We start from the raw sequence: 26,148 nt of genomic DNA, 5'->3' as shown, positions 1-26,148 counted from the left end.
TATAGTCATTGATACTACCTGTGATGCCCGTGGCCTGGCCCAGCAATCAAGAATCCTCAATCCTCACCCCTAACACCAGAGAGGGCATTTCATATATGAGGAAAGTATAACAAATACACACAGTAAAGGGCAATTTCCCTTAAGAGCACACAGAGATCACAGTCAGACCAGGACTGGTCACTCCCTTGCTCCTCAGGTCCCCACTAAGACTCCTCACTGGCACAGCTATAGGGTTCAGATCTCACCCTAGCTGGGCAATTTAAAATCTCCAGCACCCTCTCTGTCCAACCAGTGCTTCTTGTCCCTGCCCAAGTAGCTGACACACACACATTTTAAGATAAGAGTTTACACAACCACACAGACACTTCTGGGGAAGGCTGGCACAGGTACTCCAGCTGTGCCCCATTTATCCAGACTATACGGTAGTACCCTGCTACCACCCAGCTAATAATTATCAGCTACTCAAAGGCCCTTAAAAGGGTGTCCAATTATTACTGTGCAATATTTTTATCCAATCGGTAGTGTGACTAATTAGTCAAAATGTATTTGGAGTAACTTGGACAGTAAACTCTATAAATATGCAATGTACTCTAGAGCTTAACTTATCTCTACACAAACCAGCCACAGTTAAAAGTTTTTAAAATATTTAATAATAAATAATTGAAACCGCAAGACAATACTTTCTACTACACAGTCAGTGCTAGTCAGGAGTTCAGAGATCACACAGAAATACTTAAAATAATTCAATAGTACAGTTCTGACATCACAGAAAAACACTTAGTCTAATCTTTTGAGCTTCTAGCTATCCTTAAAAGAAAACCCAAGTCTAAGATAACTTACATGTGAGCAAGAGGCAGTGCTGTGAGTTGGATGATCAAGATAAAAATGCTTAATGCCTTCTGATTCTCTATGTTTAAATTGCTATTGCAGTTCTGATAAACTTTACATCATCTTTTTACACTTTCCTGGTGTTTCCAGGCTGCACATTAACTGCATTTACATTCTTAATATCTCCCTTTTGTTATCTTGCAGCTGGTCAAGAATAGAGCAATAAAAAACACATTTGCATGTTTAAATCGAGCAATTTAACTCTTGGTTAAAACAATAGAAAGAATTTTTTCTAGACTTTTCAGCACCACTGCTACTTCAAAGGGTCACTACATGCTTTACTTTCGTCAGTAGAGTGCACTGTTGTCACATTTATTTCCAGTTCCACATGTAACAGTATTTCTTTACCTTTAAGACAACAAGCCTGTAGTTTACATTCATATTTACAAATGACAAAATTATCTGCAAAATTCTATCTGGCTAGGCTGGCAGCCTTCACCCTTCTCTACTAGTCTTCACACTACCCCCTCCCAAAAACTTTAAAAAAAATTAGATTCCATGCTACTTACATTTTTACGGTTCCCCTTAAAAGCTAGGATTGCATATAAATGGCACTTTAGAGCTTGAAACAGTAATGGGATAGCATTCCCTAGCTTAGATCTTTATTCCAAATCAGTTATAATTAATGTAATTTTACAGTGGATCACACCTACCTATATATCTGGCTGGAAAACAATATATGAGATTCATATAACTGATGTCAGAACTATAGAAAATCAATTTAAAGAACAATATGGAATAAGTAGAGTTAATTGGCTTTTATGCGAATTTTGTTTATTAATAAGAAGTTTGATCATTTTTCTTATGGCACTACTCAAATATTTAATAACTTTAAAATATAATTGACTGTAATTACAACATTAAACAATTTCTATTTCTTATATTCCCTATAGCATACTTCCCTGATTGCCTAGATTCTTTCAATATCAATATAATGCAAAAATTAAAGGAAAATAACTTCATATTCTTGCATCACTTTATTGAAAATAAGAGTATTAAACCACTAAACTCTCTTTTATGTAGTTTTGATAATAGTCAAGACAGTTGGTTGTTTATACACTCATTACGGCAGTTTATAGAAAACAAAATGAGAGTATCAGTAAACCTACAGACTGAATCTATACCTAGTTTAATTCACCTTTTTATTAGGTGTCTTGAAATGACAGATAATCAAAAATTAAGTATGTCACCTATCTATAAGATACTAAGAGAAGACATTCTAAAGTTTGACTCAGAATTTTGGAATTACTATGTAAAGATTAATGGAGAACAAATATCTGATTAATCAAAAAAATTGTTATTGAATTCTATGCATGATACCTCTTCTTCATTATATTGGAGACTGTATACATGGAAATTTATGAATAGGAGTTTCTATACTCCACATAGAATAAATCTTATACTCAAAAACAGTGAAAGTAAATGTTGGAAATGTGATGAATTACTAGAGGTCATCTGGGTTCACATGTTCATTGGATGTAGAAATGTTGTTCAATACTGGAAATACTTCAGATATTTTGTAAATGCTTTACAGTCTGATAACTGTCATATTTCTAACTCACTAATCCTATTCAGTGCTCCTATATCTAATGTAATACCTAAATCTCAGATTCAGTTACTCTGGTCAATTCTTGCAATTACCAGAAAAGTTATTAATTTGAAATGGAAAAGTAAACAAGATTTGATGTTTAAAGATTTATTAATTTAGCAAAAGTTGTTTGTAAAAAAGAACTGCAGACCATTTGTTATAGAACTCGTAACATTACTCATAAAAAATAGCATGACAAAAATTGGAAAACCTTTTTAACAAATACTGATAACTTCTCATGGGTAAAATGATTGTTTATCATGGATGAATGTAAATATTGTAAATAGTTTTGTTATTGTTTTATTGTATTTGTTATATGTACATTTGTGTATGTTTATAATGAAAACAAAATAAAAATGTTTTTGGAAAAAAAATTCCCACTACAAAACTATTATGCATTGAAAACATGTTGTAATTGACTGAGTCCTCTTACTGCCCTTTGAATTGATTGTCTCTGAATTGGCCAAAAGCAACAAAATCTTAAGTGTCCATTCCGTTCATAGACATGATAATTTATGGTAGTATGTTTTTTATTACATCATGTGCATATTTTATTACTTTTACATTATTTTCTTCACAGTCCATTTGCATTTTTGATTGCTGTCATTAATCTCCATGCCCTGCATTGTGGTTTTTGAAATTCATTCCTACCAAGTTTAGTATAAAGTCTGCTTTTTGTAGTATGATTCTTCTTTTTTAATCATTCTTCTTTTTCTTGGCTGTAGCTATTCACCTCTCAGTCAAGTAGGCAGAAACTCTGATGAGCAGCCTATGGTCAGAGAAATTCATCATTCTGTAAACTTGCTACTTACTTCATATTCCATGAGGTCAGTGGTCACAGAATTAGAATATATATGTGCACATACTTTTTCAGTATACATTAGGGAGCCTGACTAGTTTATCTAGTTATACATAGTAACCATTCAATCACTTCTCACAATTAGTTGTGTCAAGCAGCTAAAAGCTGTGCACCTGGGATCTAAACTTGCTGGATTTAACTAAAACTCTGATCCATAGATCAACAGGTAACTTCTTTAACTGAAACTTTACACTTGTAGCAAATCTATGTGATTGTGACTCAAACTGTGTTGCTAACTAGTAGCAACTTGTCACTTGTTTGTGTGATTGCCGTTTTACTTGTAAAAAGCACTAATTGTACTGACTGACTATATGTTTGCTTTTTATTAATTTATTTGTGACTGTCTTGCATAGATCATCACTTGGTTGTGATGAGCTGCTGAATGCTGTGCATCATGTCTATGAGCATGATAGATTTCACTGATCCATAGAGGAACAAAGAAGTAATTTTTTTCACTGAAACTTCACACTTGTTAGCATTAATTGTATTGATTAGCTGTCCCTTTGCCTTGACCAAATGTGTTTGGGACCACACTGCACAGATCAACATTTAGCTGCATCAAGCTGCTCAATGCAGTGCACCTGGCCTTCATTTGACTACAACAGTGATCCCTGGATTACCAGAGAAATTACTTTTTTGCTGAACATTTGCACTTGCATCTAGTAAGTGTAATTGTGATTTATCTGTGTGTCTACCTAGTCCCCAGGATTCAATATAATGCATATTGATCATAGTGTGCTGCCAAGAGAGATCACAGTAACATAGATATTAAATCCATGTAGGCAGTAGTATAGTGTCCAGTAGTTGTGAATTGTCCAGGGAATCCTTGGGCAGAGGTTATGTACAGGAGACGAATCCCTGTAAGGTACCCTGCTAGTATAGAAATATGTATACATTTTAATATGTTTTGATTTATATTTGCATTTTTAATGCCTGTTTGCATGCTGTGGAGTGCAGCAGTGCTGAGCTGCACTTACACATATACAGCTGACGCCTGCCAGACATTTTAAAATAGAAACTGGATGTAATTAATTATTTATTTTGCTTTCTTTTAATGCCTGTTTGCATGGCAAAGAGTGCAGCAATGCTGAGCTGTGCTTATACATGCTCAGGTGACATCTGCCAGACTTCTATAAATAGAAACTGGATGTAATTGATTATGTGTTTTTGTCTACATGTTTTTATTTTATATTATGAATGACCGTTTGTGTAGCAGGTAGCTTAGTAGTATATGTGAAGGCATACTAGCCTTCCCACTATCCACATAGCTGAATAGGTAGAGTCACAGCTTAGAGTGTCATAGGTCCCAGGTTTGAGTCCCCAGCAGTCATACCTTTTTACATGTATTGCTGTGGAAATGTGTGAGGTGACCTAAAGGGAAGTTTAATGTAAAAACAAATTTGTTACATTTGAAAAAGATGCACAGTGCAAAGCACTGCTTAAACATGATTAATGGCTACTCCTGTTTTCTTATTGCTAAGCTTCACTAAAACATGGCTGTGTCAGTTTATACAATGCTCAGCTCTGTTAAGAAGGTTTGCACGATGCTAAGCAATGCAGCACTTTTTTGAATGTTGCAGTATGATGTGTAAGAAGGAAAAACAGCCTATATTAAGGCCAATAGGTGGGAATTCTTCAGCAATTCTTGGAGTCTTAGTAACCTGTCAATATGCCTAGCAGTGATGATGAGGGAGCTGGCTTTCAGGCACAGAGGTGTGGTGTGCAGGAGTCCAGAGTGTTTGTTGGACTCCTGGTCTGCAACTATGAATCCCAGCTGTTGCAGGGTGATTACCAGGTCTCATAATGTAAAGCTGAAGCCTGGGATCAGTTGTCCAGGGTCTTACCAGTGCTACTGGTATCCTCCATACTGGTGAGCAGTGTTCCCTCCACTTTGACAACCTGAAGCAATGGAAGAGGGGAGCCTTGGACACCTGGGTCCAAGAGGCTAGGGCTGGGCATGCCCCACAGATATGTTAGTATGTTTTTCACTATTTTACTTAAATATAAGCTGAATCTTTGCAAACTTGGTACGCATAATGGTGTGCTTCTCTTCCAACAGCTGCAGTTGAATGAGCTTGCAATGTCCAGTCTCATGCCTGGCACCTGGCCAGGATGCACCGTGATTATGGTAAGTAAGAATATTTTCTGACAGCTGTAGTGCAATAAACAATAATCAATACCAAAACAATAAGCAATAAGGTGTAAAGCAGGATTATGGTTTGATAGATACTGTGATGAAATAAGTTCAGTAGGGCTGCATTCATTGCATGTCTGTTCTAATGTTGCTGCAGTCAACTGTAAAACTGAAATAAATAAAGGATACAAAAGTAATTGCCTGATAAATGTATTGCGTATCCCACAGTATGGTTCAGTGTTGTCTGCAGCCCACTTTCATTCACATAATGCTCTTTATTTCTCCCACTCAGGAACAAGGTATATGGGTAAGCTATGTCACTCGTCCAGTCAGGATAAAACAGACAAACAGTTGTGGGTTCGGTTCAAGCAGCTTTATTGTATAGAAACACAACAGTAACTTAAACATAAATAAACTTATAAACAGACTGACTACTGCACTCCTACATGTTAACACTCTGGCTGTTCACTCAAAATGGCACTGCTGCCTGCATGTGCTCTCTATTTATACGCACATGCCCTCACATTGAAATGCTTCTTAAAGTCACAATGCACACTCTGATCTACAAGGTAGCCCACGTTCTGGGCAGATGTCCTGTGTATATTTCACAGATTCTAAGGAGCAATAACAATAATGTGCAGTAGGGCTGTATTCATTGCATGTCTGTTCTAATGTCACTGTAGTCAATTGTTACATAATGTGTACATATCCCCTTCAGTCACAGCTTTTGGGTTCTACTCCCATGCCTGCCAACTAAGACTTGATGGCTGTCTAGTCTACTTAATGTCTACCAGCATACATCTCAAGTGTCATGATTTTTCTTAATGTAATGACAACTGCCCAATCTGTCTGCTCTGTGATTAGCAGATAAATGATTGCCTGGAATGCAATGTATTTGCAAATCCATTTACAGAACACCTTGGTAGTTATGTATGTGCACATTATGTGAAACAGTTCTGTGTAGTTGTGTACCTGCATTTATTAGTGCTTGTCCTGTACTATCCCATGCTTGAGAGGTATGTATGAGCTACATCATCTATAGAAGAATTTCAGTCATTGTACTCATGACTGACACTGTGGACCTGTAGAAGTGTTAGCAGTCTGTGTATTAATATAATCTGCAACTTCATTAATGGTATATTTTTATCTCTATCCCCACCCCTTATCTTCTTTAATTTATTAATGGTATTTATTATTATGATTTGATATTATATATTCTGTTAAACTAACTGTTTTGATTGTATTATGGGTTATTTCATTCTGGTTTGCTGTTAACATACTTGCTGTTATGTTATTTAATGTTGTGTTACACATAATATACCTTAATATGTATTTGGATTAATCACTATTATGTTCCATTATGTTAATGCTAACATTGGTTTGATTATTACTAACTTTAACCTATTGTTATAACTAATTTACTACAGTGTGACAAGATAGGCAAGTCCCAGGTGATCCACCACCCGTGGCACTGGGGCCCAGCATGTCTGGGACCCAGCCTGGTGATGCTCCCTCTGCTACCTCTGCACTACCTGTGGCAATGGATAGTCCCACCTCACAGGGACGGGGCTTGGCCCCCCTCTCAGAGTGGTGGTGGAGGAGGTGTTGTCACCTATGACAAACTGCCGGAATTGGTAGGCAGAATTGTGTTCCATGGTTTTGGATGACACCTGCACTGGATGGAGGGCATGCTGGCCACCCTGGTGGGGCAGCCTCACCCCAAAGCACAGCCCCCACCACTGCCACCCCAGGGGAAGTGAAGGAGTAATGCTGACAGTCCCTTACTCTGGCTCTGCCTCTGCAAAAAGGCTGCCATAGCTCCCACAGTTACTCTTTCAGCTTGTTGTCCTCCATAGTGTTCACACTCTCTGTCTATCCCTATTACCTGCAGCATCAACTGCAGCCTATAGCACACACATCTGTATGTAAAAGTAGCTGCTACAGACATACCCTCTGTGATGATGTAGTATCCTGATCCCAGGAATGTCCAACACAACATATCAGAAAGGGCTTCTAACTTACATGGAGGCCTTATATCTTGTTCAGTGGTTGCATGTCATTGGCTGATTATACTGCACATCAGCTGTGTTAGCTGCAATTAGCATTTCAGAACCACAGACTGGCTAAGAGCCAATCACCTGGTAATGAGAACCATGTTAAAAAGGCAAACAGCTGGCTAGGGGAACCAATCTGCATGACACTTTCTTCAGAGAGTAAATACATTACCAAAAACTTTATATATTTGCACATATGAACAGAGGTATGTAACCTTTTTGTTTGCAAAGTGATACATATGTGTGAACATACTTAGGGGGATGGGGATTACAGCATTAAGTCTTTCTTAGAACTGTAATGATGACATGTTATTGATCTCCAGATTTGTTACACCTACAAAGGACCTACAGTATATCAAGGGTGAAATGTTTTTTGTCAATGTGGCACACTGGTCTTGTGGGAATGTCCCTTTATAGTGGATGTAATACCACACTGCTATTTGTTTGGCACTGTCACTTTGATATATTATCAAGGGGTTGCCCCTACGGGACACACTACAATGGACTCCTGTGTTGGGTGTGTGATCATACTGCAGTATATGTCATGGCACACACAGGAATAGCTGTCTATTGCTAGTATCTTAGTTGTATTCACATGGTTAGTAAGTCTGCACATTGTGGAATATGACATGTGTGATCAAGCAGTGGATACTGCCAGCCATTCTGTTCTTTCTGTATCTCTGCATAGTGCACTTCTATGTATATGATCCTGACATGTGTTCCCATTTTGTTGTCTTTCAGGAAACATGTATGCCAGACACCATGCCCCTTTTATGTATGCTGAGAACAATATAACCCTGGAAGGCCTCTGGTAACACCATGAACTTCTACTGTCAGGAGGGAGGCAAAACAGGGAACAGTGAGCAGCATTATGGGCTGACCTTGTCCATGATGTTGACACCATAGGTCACCAGAGCAGAACATGTGAGCAGGTTTGATACTGTCCCACAGATGTAATTAATGCTGCACACAGAAGAGCAGCAGATGTGATCAGGGATCATAGTGTCACCAGTGGAGGGCCTGCAACAGAACAACCACTCTCAGCCACTGAGGAATTCCTGGTGAACCTAAAAACACACAGCAGCTCCCAGGCATCCATCACACCATATATCATGGATGTGAGTGCAACAGTTTCTTCTCCAGAGGAGCATCCGGGTAGGCTTAATTTGATCAGCATTGGAATACTGTAGCAGTCAGTGTGTTTGGGTGTAAATACTTTTACTTGTCTGTCAGGTGTTTGTTCTTTGGGGGGAGGAGTTTACCTGCAGTTTGAATCTCATGCTCAGATTTTGACCAACATAACAATTAACAAAGTAACTACTGTAAATGTGAGATATATAGACATATTACCTGTTATAGTGTAACATGCAGTGGTGTTTACATTACCTCTCTCTCAACTTTTTACTGGTACCTCAGGAATTGGACAAGGCTGTGGTCCTGTTCCTGGTAAGCACAACATTGTTTTGTTACAGATGTAGATTTACTGCAATGTATTCCCTAAAATGTCATCCCAGGCCTGCTGGCTGGATTGCTGTACTGTCGGCATGATTGCCAACTGCACAGATATTTTCTGACTGTACACACTTTAGAGGTATACCAATGCCTTGTAGGTGTGATCACACTGATAGATGTGACAGTATTGGCAGGACATTACAGATTGTCATATGTGTCAGCTGTGCAGAGTCTTCACAAATGTCAACAGTGTACCTCATTGTTGCTGATGAGATTGCTGTGTAAAGAGCTTTTATTTAAAAATAACAACAGATGTTTGTGGGAAAAGTAATGTCCTCATGTCTTACTGTATGAGGTTGGGGGCTAAACAGGTTGGTAATAGCGACAACAGTGTATAAAGCTTTTCATATGTTGCAGCATAGTACTGCAGAGCATAATAGTGCAAGTATTAATGTACTGCTTTTCCCTTTCTTATCACAGGTGACGGGGGAGGTAGGTTGTTCTCTGTCCCCTACACAAATTGATGTCAGTGTCTCTTCAGTCTCTGATGATGATGGTGGCTAAAGTGAGGCACAGTTGGGAGTTTTTGGGTGATTACTATCAAAATACTTAAAATAATTTAATCGACAGTCAAATGCTCCATACCTGTATAGCCGACAACCTCCATGCCGACATAGCAATGGTCGACAATGCATATATCGAAATTAAGGTAATTTCACCTTTAAGAATGTTGGCAATATAACGTCATCTATTTAAAGTGATGATGATAGTATTACACTCATTACAAAGTTGCATCCAACCCAAGAATCAGCTGGAATAGTAATAGTGCAAATAGAAGTGCTTTAATCAAGTGCCCACATATATTGGTAAGTGATTGGCACACATTAATGTAAAATTATAGTAGTCAAAGGGATATACTTAAAACTGCTGCATTTCAACTGTGTTTTATCTAGGAAGCATACGAAGCAATTAATGTAACTGAAGTGCACAATACAGTTCCTGGTAAAGTGGGATCTGTTTATGTTACCACCTAAACACAGAAATGGAAAAAAAATGCTAAATGTGGATGGCTATCAGTACTACTTGGAAAGAAGTAGGAACACCAGAAACTACTGGTGTTGTATTAGGAAAGCCAAACATAGGTGTAAAGGGCATTGTGTGGGTGAGTCAGTGTGAGTCAGTGTGAGATTAGGAATGGCTTTTGAAAACCACTGGGCACTTTCATGGTCCAAATATTGACAAGTTTGAGGAGGCACAAGTGTGGTCTACCATTAAAAGACATGCAGAGTCAACTGAGGAACCACCTTGTAGAATTGTATCAGAAGATATGGCCAGTACATCCACAGATATAATGACATATTTACCAAATACAGATGCATTAAAACAAAGGTGACATGTTTACCAAATACAGACGCAATAAAACAAAGTGTCCATAGGATATGCAGAAAGGCTAGGGAAGTACATGGATCTGAGCAAATGATATTAAACAATCTAACCCCTGAGATGTTGCCACTTAAAGCATATGTCTTTATTATACAGTGGGGTGACTCTGGTCCTGGTACACCACCAGCTGTGATAATAACAACCAAGTGCAAACTATGGATACTATGTTCTTGTGAGGTTATTCTGGTAGATGGAACCTTTCCTTTAAGCACCCAAGAATGTAAACAAAAGTATACTATACATTGTAATTGGAGGGAAATATAAAGGGAAAGGTTATTTCTGTTGTGTATGGTGTGTTGACATCTAAATCCGAAGAGATATATGATTATTTTGGGAAACTGGTACTAGATATATGTGCTCAACATGGCTTGCTGTTGAAACTGGCAATAGTCCTTAGCGATTTTGAGAAGGGAGCAGTGAACTGTATCATACGTAATCTGCCTGATTCCCATGCTACAGGTTGTTGGTTCCATTTCTGCCAAATTATTTGGTGGCACATGCAAAAATTGAGACTAACTGTGGAGTTTGTTAATGACATACATTTTGCATCATTGTGAAAGCAGATACCGTTATTAGCCTTTATGACAACAGAGGATATTATTCCAACCTTTAATAGCATTGAGAATGATATGTCTGATTATGGTAAACCACTGTGTGAGTTCTTTAAGAATAACTACTTACTAGGTAGACCTCGTAGGTATGGGATGAGGCATGCATCCACAGAGCGTATTCCGCCCATGTTTGATATACAATTCTGGAATCAGTCACATACAAGTACTATGGGGTATCCACGTACCCAGAACAGTGTAGAGGGATGGCATAGGAGATTATGGAGTCTGTTGGGTAAGAAGCAATTATTTTTACAGAATCACATAGAGGACATTAGAGCAAAAGCAATGACTTGTCTACCTTCATCACCAAAATGGAGATGTCTTGTGGCTAGAGAAGAGGTTTTCCTGAAATTGTTGGGGAAGCAGGATGAGTTTACTCCACATGGCTTTGTAGAGCTAGTAGCTAAGCACCGCAGCTTCTAACATGGAATGGATGTTTGGAATGTACATTGCTGGTGACTGCAATATCTGACATGTGCGTGTTGCTGGTATATTTTCAAATTGTCATGATTCGTTTATTAGTTCTGTATGTATACCACTAATAAAATTTTTTATTATAATTCACTCTGGTATGGAGTTTTTTTGGGGGTGATTTCTTATGCTATTGGTGTATGGATTCCTTACAATGGAAGACAACATATAAACAGAAAGTACTTAAGGTAACGGTTTGAATTCCAAATGCAGCATATATCTAGATCTGCCATTGTATGGATTACACTGCTCATTGCACAGTCTAAGGACACAAAGCATCTTTAAATATGGCAATTGTCGCCATTAACATCTAAACCAGGTTGTCGATGTTGTTTGTCGATCTTATGACCTCATTAATATTCAATGAACTGTGTTGATTACATCACCGTTTGTGATTCTAAATGTCGCAGTTTTGATAGTAATCTGTTTCAGGGCTGAATCTGTCCCAGAGGTTTACATCCCTCTTCTGCCCTCATTATCACCACACACAGTCAGCATGCCTGCACATACCCAGTCCCTGGAGACCACAGATACTGGACAGTCAGAAGGTGGGGACATTGAACAGAAAAGTATGGTAACTATGGCTCTAGTGAGTGTAGACACTGACCATAGCCAGAGAGCTGGTGAGGTTCCACACAGGCAGATTGATAGGGGTGCTTGTAGGAGACCTGCTGTCCTTCCACCACCTGTTGAAGGTGTCTCATCATGGGTCACTCAGCATCTGTTTTAGGCCATCACAGAGGCACAGGCACATTCTGGAAGAAACTCCAGGTGAATGCTCATGGTTATGGATGCAGCACAGTCTGACATCTGTGACTGCCTCCACCACATTTGTGATACCCTTGATCGGTTCACTGATGCAGTGGAAAGAAGGTGGTCTGAGACAGATTGCAAAATATCTATCTTGGAATGCTCATTTTCTCTAATGGAACGTCTGGTTGGAGTTGAGTGTCAGACTCATGGATGTAGGTCAGCAGCTACATCTGCTGACAGTCCATGTGGCAATGCACAGTCTTGCTCCTATAGTGGCAGTACATACAGCACTCCAGAGGGGAGTGTGCTGTCCACACACACCAAGACATGGCAAGCCATTGGCTCATGATCCTGGATGTTTCAGTTTAGGACATGGTCCCAGGAGACAGCAGTCACCTTCAGGTACTAGCACCGCTTCTGACCGTGGCCATGGAGGTGTCAGTGCAACTCCTAGAAGTGCTATTTCCTCTATTTGGGAGTGGAGATGGTGAACTGTCAGCACTACCATGCATGGTTCAAAGCTGTCTAACATACACACATGTAGGGCTAGCACAGATCTTGACTGTGTTCACTCACACACCACTGTCAAATTCAGATCACCTTCATATACACATGGCACCTTTCCATGGTCCATCTTGCCTGCTTCTTTTCCTGACTCACACAAATGCTTTCAGCCTATTGGGTCAGCCTAGGTCTTCTACACCCCCACACAACACCCTGTGCAAGTGATGATATCTGTGCCACATCCCTGTCATCCTCGTCATCAATGCAGGGAAATGAAGCTATGTGTCTGATGCACAGGGTTACTATATAAATTAATATGTAATTGTGTATTGCAGTGTTGCTTTGCCATGCCACTTCTACTGGTCACTGACAGATACTGTATACTGACATTAGTAATGAGTAAGTCACATAACTTTGTGTACTTTATGTTGTATGATGTTGTAATGGCTGTATAATTACACAATGAAAAGTGCATCATGGACCTGTTTATGGTTATGTTTCATGAGTTTGTAGGGGACACCTATGGATGCACAGTGGCAATAAACTCATAGACCTCACAGGACAGGATGGAATGTCAGCAGAGAAGACATATGTCTCCAGCAAGGTACAGCCCTATAGGCACATGGCCCCAGTAGGGTCATATGTGCATAACAGGCTAACAAGGACAATGGCATCCTGCAGTCTACTCATGCATCTCTAATCTATGAAATGGTCTGATACCCTTGATAAGTATCACCAGGGTTTTTGGAGCTAACACATCTACAAGCTGTGCTGAGGGAGATGACCCATCTGTCCATTTCAGACATTTGTCTTACAACAGTTATGATTGTCTTTTTCTGCATCCCATTGTGTAACTTGCACATGATGTGCATTACAGCAGACATGTGCTTTGCATCATGAGGAGCCTGTTACATATAGGGTGTAGTGTCAGTGTTACATAACTGTCTCTCCAGCATGGACTATTTATATCACAGTGATGGTGTAGGTGTGTAGAACAGGTAATACATGTGTTAATTCTGTCTTGGGTAAGCAGGAGATACACAGTGGGATCTGACACCTCCCTGTATGCCGCCATACACATCCCCTCCAAAGCATGTAGGAGACAGACTACACATGTACCATCCTGGCACAGACTGAATCGGACATATTATCTGCAATGCATATCAGCTTACCATGGAACTTCTGTGGCTGCTACAGTTGTGAGATATGCCTGTGTAGTGACATAGCAAAGGTGCCATTGCACTCAATGATAGATGTGGTGAGTGCCAAGTACAGTATAACAATGACAGTCTGGGATTTACATGCCATACTTTTCTCTATAGCTTGTACAAAACTGAATGGATCCCCACATCTTACTGACTAGTGAAAGTCAAAGGTTTCATTACTCTCTGTGGCTTTAAGTACACGAGTGATGGCTCAACTGTGTGCGGTGTGCAGACGCTACTATATTTTCCTGGGGTGGATGACTTACAAAAGGATAGTATTGTGCAGTCCTTGGCATTTACTATTTCTCAGCAGCTCTGACAACAACTGAATGTGTGTCTCAGGCCATCCTGGATAACCTTTGGTTCTGTGTGGGATTCAGTGACAGCTCCTAATATGCAATCACCTGCTAATGTAGTCAGACAGAGGTCACTGACAGTGGCCATGACTGCAGAGAAGGGAATGGCTACAAGGGGTATTCCATTAATGATGTCTGAGGTAAATCCATGGGTGATTGGCATCATTGTATCATAGGTCAACCCAATGCTATCTTCCCAAATTATGACTATCTGACACTTGGCTATCCACCGGCTGACATACCACTCTGTAAATAACATACACAGTTTTCAGCCAGGTCTGCTAGCCTAATATGTCAGGCCATGGTAGGTGTAGTGAGTCATATTCCCCTCATCCATTCCATAGTTTGATACTCACTGAGGTCCACCAGTTAGGGTAGGTAAGCATGATCTGCCTTTGATCAAAACAAACTGTGTTTGGTACAGTGTCAGTAGGTGTACAACTTTATTCCTGATAGTATCCATGCTAACTTCTGTCATGGCTTTACATATCAGATGACTGAGAGATCTGAGGACACTGCTTGGCACGGGTCTATATTACCTTAATGAAAGCTTATAAGAGTGAACACTCTTTGACTGACCCCTAAATATCGAATGCACTAAATAGCAAAGACACCGAACTGTGCTGTTCTGCAAAAATAAAATTTAAAAAAAAATGGAAATGCAACATAAAGTGGGAGGCTTTGCCCCCCACACCCTCCTACTTAAATATAACAACTCTAAGATTGCACCACAGTGGAGAAAATGGCAAACTCCTGAAAGCGGCCCAGAGAATTTTTTCCCTGGGGAAAAAAAATCACTGTTCAGTGTCTTTGGTATTTAGTGCGTTTGATATTTATGGTCAACAAAGTGCGTTTGATCTTATCAGATTTCAGTAAGGTAATATAGACCTGCTTGGCACTGCTTGCTAGTTGTCCTCTGTGCAACTAAGTATTGCAGTTACTTTCATCATTTTCCAAGAAAGAAGTCATCCAAGGTGTCTGTACAGAGCACAGACAAACAATGGAGGGAAGTGTAATATCTATTCCCTATGAACATAACGTGAGATGTTTTATACAGGTATTCTGCAGGTAGACATTACTCAAGCTATGTGTACTGAAAGGACACAATTACCTTGTGAAGAATGTGGAAAGCAGGGGAGTCCCCTGAATTTCTGGTGCATGGCTACTTCTACTACTGCTGGTCTTGCCACAATCTCTGTCATGGGATAGCATGCTTTGACACTTTTTCTGTTATCACATGCAAAATGTTACTAAAAAGCTCATGATGAGAAGCAGGGCACAGCCTGTTTATTCATCCACATGGTTCTCCCACATCATGAAAGTCTCTGTAGGTTTCACATACTCTTCACCAGGTAGATGCCTTGATTATCAACCTGAGCAATCAGTTGGTTTTCTTATATGTATTATGCCTTCTGTACCAGGGTTGATGGTATGTCACTATGGAAATGACAAGATGGTATTAGGAGCAAAGCTTCAGTATCGCAATATAATGTGCACTGTCCACTGGCATAGATGTCCAGGCTTGCTAAAACAAGAGCATAGCGGTGGCGATCTATCTTAGGTTGCAGTTTCACAGCACATCATGCATCCTGCCCTTCAACAGATTAATGGTGGATATCTGCATGACATGGCTCTGAGGTCTACTGCAGAGGACTGGCCACCCTTGGCCAAAGTGTGTCCACCTGCTACATGTCCCAGGTACATCACATTGTACAGTTATGTACCCGGAACACATGCCTGTATTCCCACATCATGTCACACAACAACCAGTTTGCTGTGTGGTTGCTTGACAGGCATTTATGCTTGCAAGGCCAATGTAATGTCAGCAAAGCAAAGTCGAACAAGTCCTCTGTGCATGCATGGGCATCCTCATCTTCACTGCAAGGTGTGCCTAGAAACACTGTGTTTCAGGCTGTCAACCCCAAGGGTGTGGCAGCATGACCCTACCTTTGCAAAACTTGCACAGTGTCACATTTGTAGGTATGGTATTGGGACAATGCCTAATGACAGGATTATGGTCAATCCAAGGTCCACATGGCTGGAAAAGTATTGTATGGCACACTGTCAGGTGCTGTGTTAAATTAGGGGACCTACATAAAAGTGACATGTTACATTTCACCATCTGTTTTGACACTGCCTAAATGATGGCATGCTGTGATGTACACACAAGCATGGCTGTATTGCTAATGGCACTATCAATGACTGCTGATGAGATGTAGAAAGTATCCCCATCCCTCTGCTCATATGACACACAAACACAACATGTAAAAGATGTGACTGTACTTCAAACCTTGATTCCATGGTGTCTCACACAGCAGTCAGTACATATGGCAATGAGCATTTTGCCAAGCTGCACAGCTCACCTCCTGCACCACCCACACCCACATCACACATACCTGCATGTGTGCAGCTCCTTACCAGATACATCCCAAACAACAGACACCTAAGAAAATCCTACCTCCAGACAGCACAGTACACATAACAGTGCATGCACCACTGCCTCACCGATCAAACACATGAGGCAAAACACAAAATCAAACCTATTATTCATAGGTGATTACAGCTTGAGATGCATTGATGTTCGTGTCACCAGGCTACATATGGGAAACATCACAAATAGCTGTCTGTGGGTTGACACAATACACCATACCGCACATTGCTGCAACTCAAGGAATATCAAGAGAAATAAGGATGACATCATATTTCCTACAGGTGTGTACGATTAGGGACATGCCACCAGACTGTATGCAGATACATCACTGGGCTTAGATACTCTGTGTCTCTTGCGGGCATGCCCATAGCTTTCAGCTGCATTTGACACTCACCTAGGATGATGGATCAATACACACGGAAAATGATGGATGTCAATAATTGCCTTAGCATGTGGTGTCATTGTAAGGGCTCCACTACATGTCTACCTGAGATGACTTGCTCAACAAATATCAATGCTTTGCCAGAGATGCTCTTCATCTCTCACTCCTGGGACTTGAGTACTGAAGAAGGCTATTGACACTTCTACAGTGCATCCTATAGGCACTATCTGGAGGGAAATCTTTCCAATGAGAATGCCATCTTCATATAACATCACAGTTATGCTGCTACATGCTGGGAATGGCAACACTAACCCGCACTCTCTGGAAGGTGTCCCCCACTTTGGAATATGCAGACAGTTGTGCAGTCAAAGTCACCTGGTTCAAGGCTGTGGACAGCACCACAGAAATACCAGACTACATGTCCTTCCTCATGTTCAGACCTCAAACTGACAGTGTGCAAGGTAATGCAGGTGGTGTATACATATTTATTAAGGATAGATGCACATCCAGATTTAGTGAAACACTATGCTTTCCTGGAGACACTCCAGGTGCTATTCGCTGCTGGAATTACACCTAATCAATCACTGTCAGCTGCTTGAGCAGCTCCATGAATCCAGACACCCATTGTGCTTATTTGAATGTACTTGTGTCTATCAAGATATATCAGTACACCATGGTTTGGTGTGGCTTTAAGTAACTGCCAACTGTGCTACTTAGTCATGCTGAAGCTCACTTTCCCAAAGGTTAGTCCATGTATTTAGCTACAATGCTCTGGATCAGTGGCATGACATCTCCACAAGGGGAGCCAACATAGTGCTTCATGTGTTTCCCAGTATGGGTGACCACTGCAGCCCCACACTGTAATGTCTTCCTTGTGAGATCTGTCCATAGATCAGTCTCATTAAAACTATCAGACCTAAACCCCCCTTGCAGAAAATACAGAAATATACTTCAACAAAGCAATGTATTACCTCCTATGGGATGACTTACATAGCATGACTGCACACTCTGTCTGATGGGACAGGCAAGCATTCACAGCCATGCATTATGTAAGCAGCAGTACAACTGCATAAAATCAGCTGTACCTGACAGGAGGAACACCAGCTCCTCATGGTACAGCAAATCTGCATGGTGGACAACTGCCATTAGCAGGCTGTACAATAAGAGGTGGACATTGCTGTGTGACAGTTGGGGTGAGGGTGTCCCCCAAAATAGAAGCACAACCTCCTCAACTAAAACAAGCACATAGTGTTGTGGTGATGTTGTGTAGAAACAGTATGTGATAAAATTAGCTTCCCCCACAAAACAGAACCACAAAGCATAGTGTAGTTACATGTATAACCTCAGAGGACAGGCCCAGATTGTCATTGAAGTTGCACTTAATGATTCCACATATAATGGGTCTGTAATCATAGCTAACCTGTTGTCCCACAAGTTTTATGTCAACTTCACTCCACTGTCCCCACTACATGTGCCATGTGGCATTCCTACAACCTGTCCCATACCTTCCATATCTACAGAGCAGGTCATAACTGTCCTGTCTATGGGAATATGCAGCATCTATTGGACATGCTGACATCCCAGGCTGCATCCTACATGGGATCCAACAAGGATTGCTAACACCATTGAGAACTCCTTGCAATCAAACTGTAACCACTGGCTGCATCCCAGCTGACTGGACAATGGCAACTGTTATCCCCCTGCACTGAGGTGGTGCATTCACTGACCACCGGAACTATAGACCTATTTGCCTGAGCAGACATAACTGTATGCCTGTTGGACAAATCATCATGGAGCTGATCAGCAAACAGATAAGTGATCTACAAATAGTTAACTGTACACAGTCTGGATTTCTGACAGGGAGATCATGGCTGTTAAATGTAGTGGACATGTCCCAGGCAGTCACTAAGAAGCTGGGTGAGGGACATCAGGGCATACAAACCCCTGGACTTAGCCAAGCCATGTGACTCTATCCCCCTCTCAGGCATCATTGACAAAAACACCCACTTAGGCATTCATGGTAATATCATTATAGGAGTTACTAAGTGACTCAGTGATGGCACACATACTCAAAATAGGGAAATCCTCCTCCAATAGCTGATCTGTAAGCAGCAGTGTTCAACAAGGCTCAGTCCTGGGTCCTGTACTGCTTGGAATCCATTTAACCACAATACACATAAATAATGAATGTCTGTGGCTGACAATGTTGGCTGATGCCTGCAAACTGCCAGTGGTCATAGACTCTGAGAGTTATGTCAATATCCTACAAGAGAGTATTGATGAACAAATGCCTGTTGATATAGTAATGGCTGTAAACTCAATGCAAATATATATGTAGTATCATTTCCATTGGTAACAACTATGTTGCTGATAAGTAGCACATCAGTCGCAACATGTGATGTACATAGGGGTGATAGACCTGGGCACACAGGCCTGGCCACACAAGTTGACACCTAATGTATGTATCTCAGGATCACCATGTCTCCCCAGTGATAAGATGGGAATCAGATGTCATAATTGAGGGCATAGTCACCCAAAATTGACATACACACAAACTCCATGTACTCTTCCCTCAGCATGTCAATATTTGAGTGCAATGGTCTTTTGGTAATGTACCTTTCCAAGCACTATTGGCAATTGCACACAACACAATGGTCCCTCACAAGAGAACTTCACATCTTCAGTATCTGTTTTGTGAGGTTCATCTGAAATCAGTGGTCATTGTAGCCTGTGGTATATAGACTACTCAGAGGTGATCTCTGCCTTGCGTATAGGGCAATGTGTGACACTGCTTGATTAGAAATGCTGTATATCTGTAGGTGGCATGGTACATGTATTACTAACTCTGAGGACATTAACCCTGGTATGTGATATTAGTAATACATGTTGGTGGGAGAGATCTGTCTAGCAGACTTTAACACCCCTTTAAAAGAGAATCCTGCCTAATGGCAAACAGAGCACCTCAGTGGACCTCATCAGATGCCATCTGTATGATTGGCTGGGTGACCATCATTTCACCACAGGACTTCTGCCTGTGTCCCTCATAGACAGGGGCAATATGTGCTGCTCATATAAATAAAGGTATAAACTTGGCTAGGATTGTGAGGGCTGTATGGCCATTATGCCACTAAAGTTCAAAGATCCTGTGATTCCATAAGCTGATGTAAAATGCTGTAACAACCATACACACAAACCTGGCTACATTAAGGATAGCACCACTTCCACTTACTGTTTACAGGACACAATACAGCACACATCACTGCAAGTTGGCTGCATATAGAGTAGAACACGTACATATCTAATGGTACACACTACAGATCACAGTACATGACGCACATGCTAAACGTCAAATTATTATCTCTTTAGGACATCTTATGCTTGATGACATCAGCAGACCTAGTTGTGGTCAGGCATTTGAAGGCTGACATCACCTGCAACAACCAAAGTATTGCAAATCCTACCTCTTTCTAAGTTACTGAGGTGATCATATTTATGTTGTACAGAGATACCCACACACACACCCATGCACACACAGAGTGGCCTGGTGTGAGATTATATTCCATACCTATCTAGTCTTACACACTATAGATCACAATACTTATCACACGTGCGACAGCTTAAGTCTGACATCACAATGGCAGCTGGTAGTCTTACGGTCAATGACAACACCAGGCCTTGTAGAAAAGGGCAGTTTGGAAACCAGCAGCAACTTACAGGGCCAAAAAGTGCAAAATCGTTGCAGTTTGATACTCATTGAGGGATTCTCAGTTATTTTACAGGGAGATGCATGCACATACACACACATACACACAAAGTGGACTGGAGTGAGATTAAAACCCCTGCCTAATTAGTTTTACACACTATAGATCATATTATTTATCATACACACCATGGCTAAAGTCTAATGCTAAAGTGGCAGCTGGTAATCTTAAGATCAATGACATCAGCAGGCCTTGTAGAAGAGGATAGTTTGGAAACCAGCAGCAAAGGTCAAAAAGTGCAGAACCATTGCAGTTTGATATTTAATGAGGAATTCTTAGTTGTTTTGCAAGGAGATACATGTGAAAACAAACGCATACATGCACCATGTGGCCTGGAGTGAGATTAGAACCCTTATCTAACTATTCTTACACACTACAGATCACAGTATTTATCACACATGCCACATTTGCTGTCTGTTTTAGAGATGACTGCAGGCAAACTACTTGTGGATTACACAAGCTAGGCTTGTTTTGAACAGCATCTGTGGCATGCAGTGTAAAATTGCTTCATACTGTTATCTACATCTAGTAGCGTAGTAGTCAGATAACTTATTTATCCTAGGTATTTCACTACAGTTACCAGTTTGGCCATATGTGGCTGTATGCATTCGGATGGGCAAGCCTGTGGGCAAGAACAATGTGCCATGTCCATGCGTGTATAGACAATTTTATACATTACACAACCTGCTCACCTGTTTCTGTATATGTGGTGAACTCCAGTAGGTACAGGGGTCTTTATGCATTATGTACTACTGAGCCCTTACTTTGGATCCTTTGAGCAACATTATATATATATGATTCTGCAGCTTTACTCACCAATTGTATAGATGTATATCTATTTGTATATACATAGAGATAGAAATACTATCTATGGGAGAGAGAGATAGTGACAGATATGTATAAATATATGTATGCATGTATAGACATATCTATACATAACAAGTAATTTTGAACAAGATGCAACAGAATTGCTCTCTGTTTAAGTGTATGAGCATGCCCAATGGGATTGTCAGTACTTACTGTATAAACTGACTCCAGGCCACACCTACCTGTACTCTCGTCCAGGACTTTGTGTGTTACAGGCAATGACATCTGTCCCTGTTTCGGTAGTACTGCACTTCTTTCAAATTGTCCACGGCATTCAGCTGTCAGATGCAATTAATATGTGACAAAGTTAATGTTACACCACACACAGACTGACAGTCTGTAAAAATAAAACAACATAATAATACCTCACGTCAAAAAGATGGGAATACTTCCATATTAGAACTATCAACACCATCAGCCATGCTTACTTCCCTAGCCCATTGAGCCAAACTAGCTGCCAGCCAATAGGATATCATTCATCATACAATCAACAGCATAAATATGTACATTGTTATTCCTGCATTAAGTAAGACATACAATGTATGATCAATTTCTATGTTACTGCCCTGAGATTGCCTGGACTGCTGATATACCATTGATGAGTTACTGTTATAGCAGTTATATGGGAACACTGCTGTGTTGAGGGTGGGGGAACAATACTGCATGCTCTGCTTGGACACACAGCAGTCCATATATCATGTAACCCCACTGTTTAGCATCACCCTTGACTGATGTAGTGAATATTCCATGCATGAGGCCTACTGACTATTAAAGGACACATGATAGTGGACTGGGTATCTGAAGTCCCATGTGGATGTTACTTCTGTCCAAATAGTCCAATATATTTACTTGCATAAATGTAGCAGCTCCATACATTCATACATACATACAATACCATAGCATATTAATCCTTACAAGTACTGTGTAGGTTAGAGACTTACCTTGTGAATGCAGCAGTTGAAAGAACTGTAGTGCAGGGCTGACTCTATCTGATGCAAGCAGCACACAGCGAATACATGGATAGGTACAGGTTGTGTTGGCTGCCTTGCATAAAGTTTTATATATGCATGTGAGTAGGAGTAAGGTGTCAGTCCCTAGGTCTCTAGGTTGTCAGTGAATGTGCTTTGCATTGTCTCTTAGCCAAAGCCAGGACATAATGAGTATGCCTAAGTCTGCCTACAGGGACATCAGTAGGGGGTTCTTCCTCCAAGTCCTCCTCTGACTGTGTCTGTGGTAACGTAGGTATTGTATCCTTTCCCTTTGCTGATCCTGCTGCAATTGTTTCCACAGGATGAGATTGTGTAGCATACCACATACTGTGAACATATGTGAACATGTGGTTGGAGAGTATTGCAGGGCACCACCAGATATATCGAGGCACCAGAACTATGACTTCAGAAGCCCAAACACATGCTCTATGATGTTCCTATTTTGTGCGTGTGCCTCATTATGGTATTCTTCCGTGACGGTGTGTGAGCATTTCTGATAGGTGTCATCATCCACGGTTCCAGGGCATAGCCAACATCCCCCAGTAAATGACCGTATGAGATCTCCCCCCTAGAAAACATCTGATACAGCTGTGATGCATACCAGATATGAGATTCATGATAACAGCCAGGTCTTCCAGCACACATTTTCAGGATAATCCCCTGGAAATTGCACATGACCTGGCAGTTGATGGAGTGGTACCCCTTGTGGTTGATGTAGATTCTACCCTTCTCACTGGGTGGTGCCTTGATGTGTACATGAGTCCAGTCTATGGCACCCAGTACTTCAGTGTAGAAGTGTTGCATATTGCTGGCCCTCACCTCAGTGGTGAGGGGGAAAGATATGTGCTCACTGGCATGTGATAGCATGGCATCCAGGAACTGGTGGAGTATCCTGGATGCAGATGCCAGTGTGACTCCTATCATGTCCCCAGTTTTTCTTTGCAAAGTACCTGTAGCTAGTATCCTAAGGGCTACATCTACCTTTGTTTCCACTGGGACGGGTTCTCCTCTCTTGGCTCTTGGTCTGAGTTGAGGGTGGCAGACCTCAGTGAGTTCTTGTAGTATGTCTCTGTCTACCCTGTAGCGGTCTACAATCTCCAGATCATATAGCTCCTGGAAGGTTACCCTGGGCCTGAACACTCTTCTCCTTCTCTGCCTAGGCCTATTGTCAGCAGCAGCAGCAACACTGACATCAACATCTAGCACATACAGATGTAGCAGACCTGCAGCCAGCAGCCCCTAGCATTATCTCAGTTAAAATTCCCAAAGCTGTACTCCAGTGGTCCAGAGTATTGGGGAAAAATCAGAATGTAGGGTATATGCATACTTTATACAGCTCTGCTGTAGGTGCAGAATGTGTGATTGGCTAACTATGATGCATTACACCTGCCTACAATATAATTAACAGCATTTGATGGCCCTATTTCAATGTGCAACGCTGGGCACAGCACAGTGCTGTGCAGCATAGCTCATACAAAGGTCAAATTTCTAATTGAATAATTTAGGTTTTAAGAACATGCTCAGCCAGGTGGCGCTCAGTGCAAGCAAATGCACCTAATCTTAAAAAAGCTTAGAAATGAGGGGACACACACCCCTGATGTCAGCCACATCCTGTGTAAACATCAACATGGTGTAAGAGCCTACACGAAGGGGATATGCAGACATGATTACTCCTTTCTGCTATTCAGTAACTCCACCTAATTTGCATACTTATTTGTGCTGGCAGCCTGGAAACTAAACACTTCATAGCCCTATCACCTTAACAGCAGCAGCAATGCATCATTGTAAGGACTCCATGCAAGGTCCTATAATACATTTCTGTCACATACTATAAAATTCTTTCTTTCCTATTTTTTTATTTTGTTTATTTTTCTATTAAGCATGTTTGCACACTGTGGCACATAATGCAAACATGCTGAGATTTTTTAAAAAAATATATTAATTTAACTTATTCCCTTTAATCTTTCTGACATACAGAATAATAGTTTTGCTCATATGTGTTTGCGGTATTACATTTTCAGGGGACTGATGTCTACATTTCTGCAGTTTTACACCCATTTTTGTATGTCTAGACTCCTGTGCATGGAATTTTTCCATGTACACTACAAATACTGGCACGGGGTCTGAACAGATGCCTTTCTGCTTGTTGAATCACTCCACTTGCCTCATTTGCATGAGATTCACCTGCTTATGAGGCGATTTTCTTCCCACAGAATTTTCTGTGTTTGAGAGGGTGTGAGCGTCACTCAGCAGGGGGTAATTTTTATCTAAAAACATTTTAGTAACCTTATCACATCTGTTTCCAAGTCAGCCATATGTGAAGTCATCTTAGCAATTCTAATACATTCCCCCAGATTCAGCAAGCCCTGCACGGTGTGTAGGAACAGTGCAGGGGTTCCTGGAGGCAATATGGCCACCGTGCGATCCAGGAATAAGCTGCAGGGATGTACATGAGCGTTCCTGCACTATTCATGCATGGACACAGCTCCTGTATGCAAATTACCCCATTTGCAAGTGAAAATCATGCAAATTAGGTGAATTTGTGATCCAGAAAGCTGTCAGCCGGCCATGCAAGACTAGTGTAGTGTACAGAAATGTTCTCAGTTAGTAACCAAGTACATTTCTGCAAACTACAAAACGGAGCCATGACAACACCAAATCAAGTGTGTATGTTATGTGGAAACCATGCCAATGGCCAAATATATGACAACTGGCATGGAAAACAGTTATAAAAATAAAAAAAAGTTTTTTTTTTTTTTTTTGCTGATTTCGTCTGTTTAAGCGTAGGGCAGTGCTGCGCAAATGAGATCGGGCAGAAAATATAAAAAATAACCTGAAATAAGCATTCTAGCCAAAATCTCTATTTTGCCATTATACTCAATGGCAGGCAGAAGACAACATGGCCAGTGAATAGTGGTTGCTAGGGGGGAGGCTCAGTGTGGGACCTATAACTATGCGTTAGCAGGCAGTCCTATGCAAATGAGGGGAATGATACTGAATTCCTGGTTTCCCCTCAATGCTAGTAAGTACCCAACAGTGTAAGTGCGGGAATAGCATGGTTCAAGCCTAAGAGTTAGCTGACATCATAGGGGTGTGTGTCAGGCATATGGTAAGTGGATTGGAGCCATGTGGCTTGGGTTTGCCCTTAGCTTAGCAGAACTAAGCAAGAGGGTGTGTCTGAGGCTGCACTCATTACACTGACTAAACAGGTGTGTGCACTGCGCACCGGGTTTTAAATGAAAAAGAAAAAGTAAACCAGGAAATAGCAGCTCTGTGCACATTTGAGCACTGTGTTTGTGCGGAGCGCCCCCGGGCTTAAACAGGAAGGCGATGGGAAGGGAAAACAGCAGTAGGAAGGTAATCAAAGAGAAATAGCATAGCTGGCAGGTGAAATGTATCA

The sequence above is a fragment of the Protopterus annectens genome, chromosome 3.part1 (genome assembly GCF_019279795.1).
Source record: "Protopterus annectens isolate FY-2018-M chromosome 3.part1, PAN1.0, whole genome shotgun sequence".
Taxonomy (NCBI): domain Eukaryota; kingdom Metazoa; phylum Chordata; order Ceratodontiformes; family Protopteridae; genus Protopterus; species Protopterus annectens.
Note: the sequence above shows the minus strand (reverse complement) of the source record.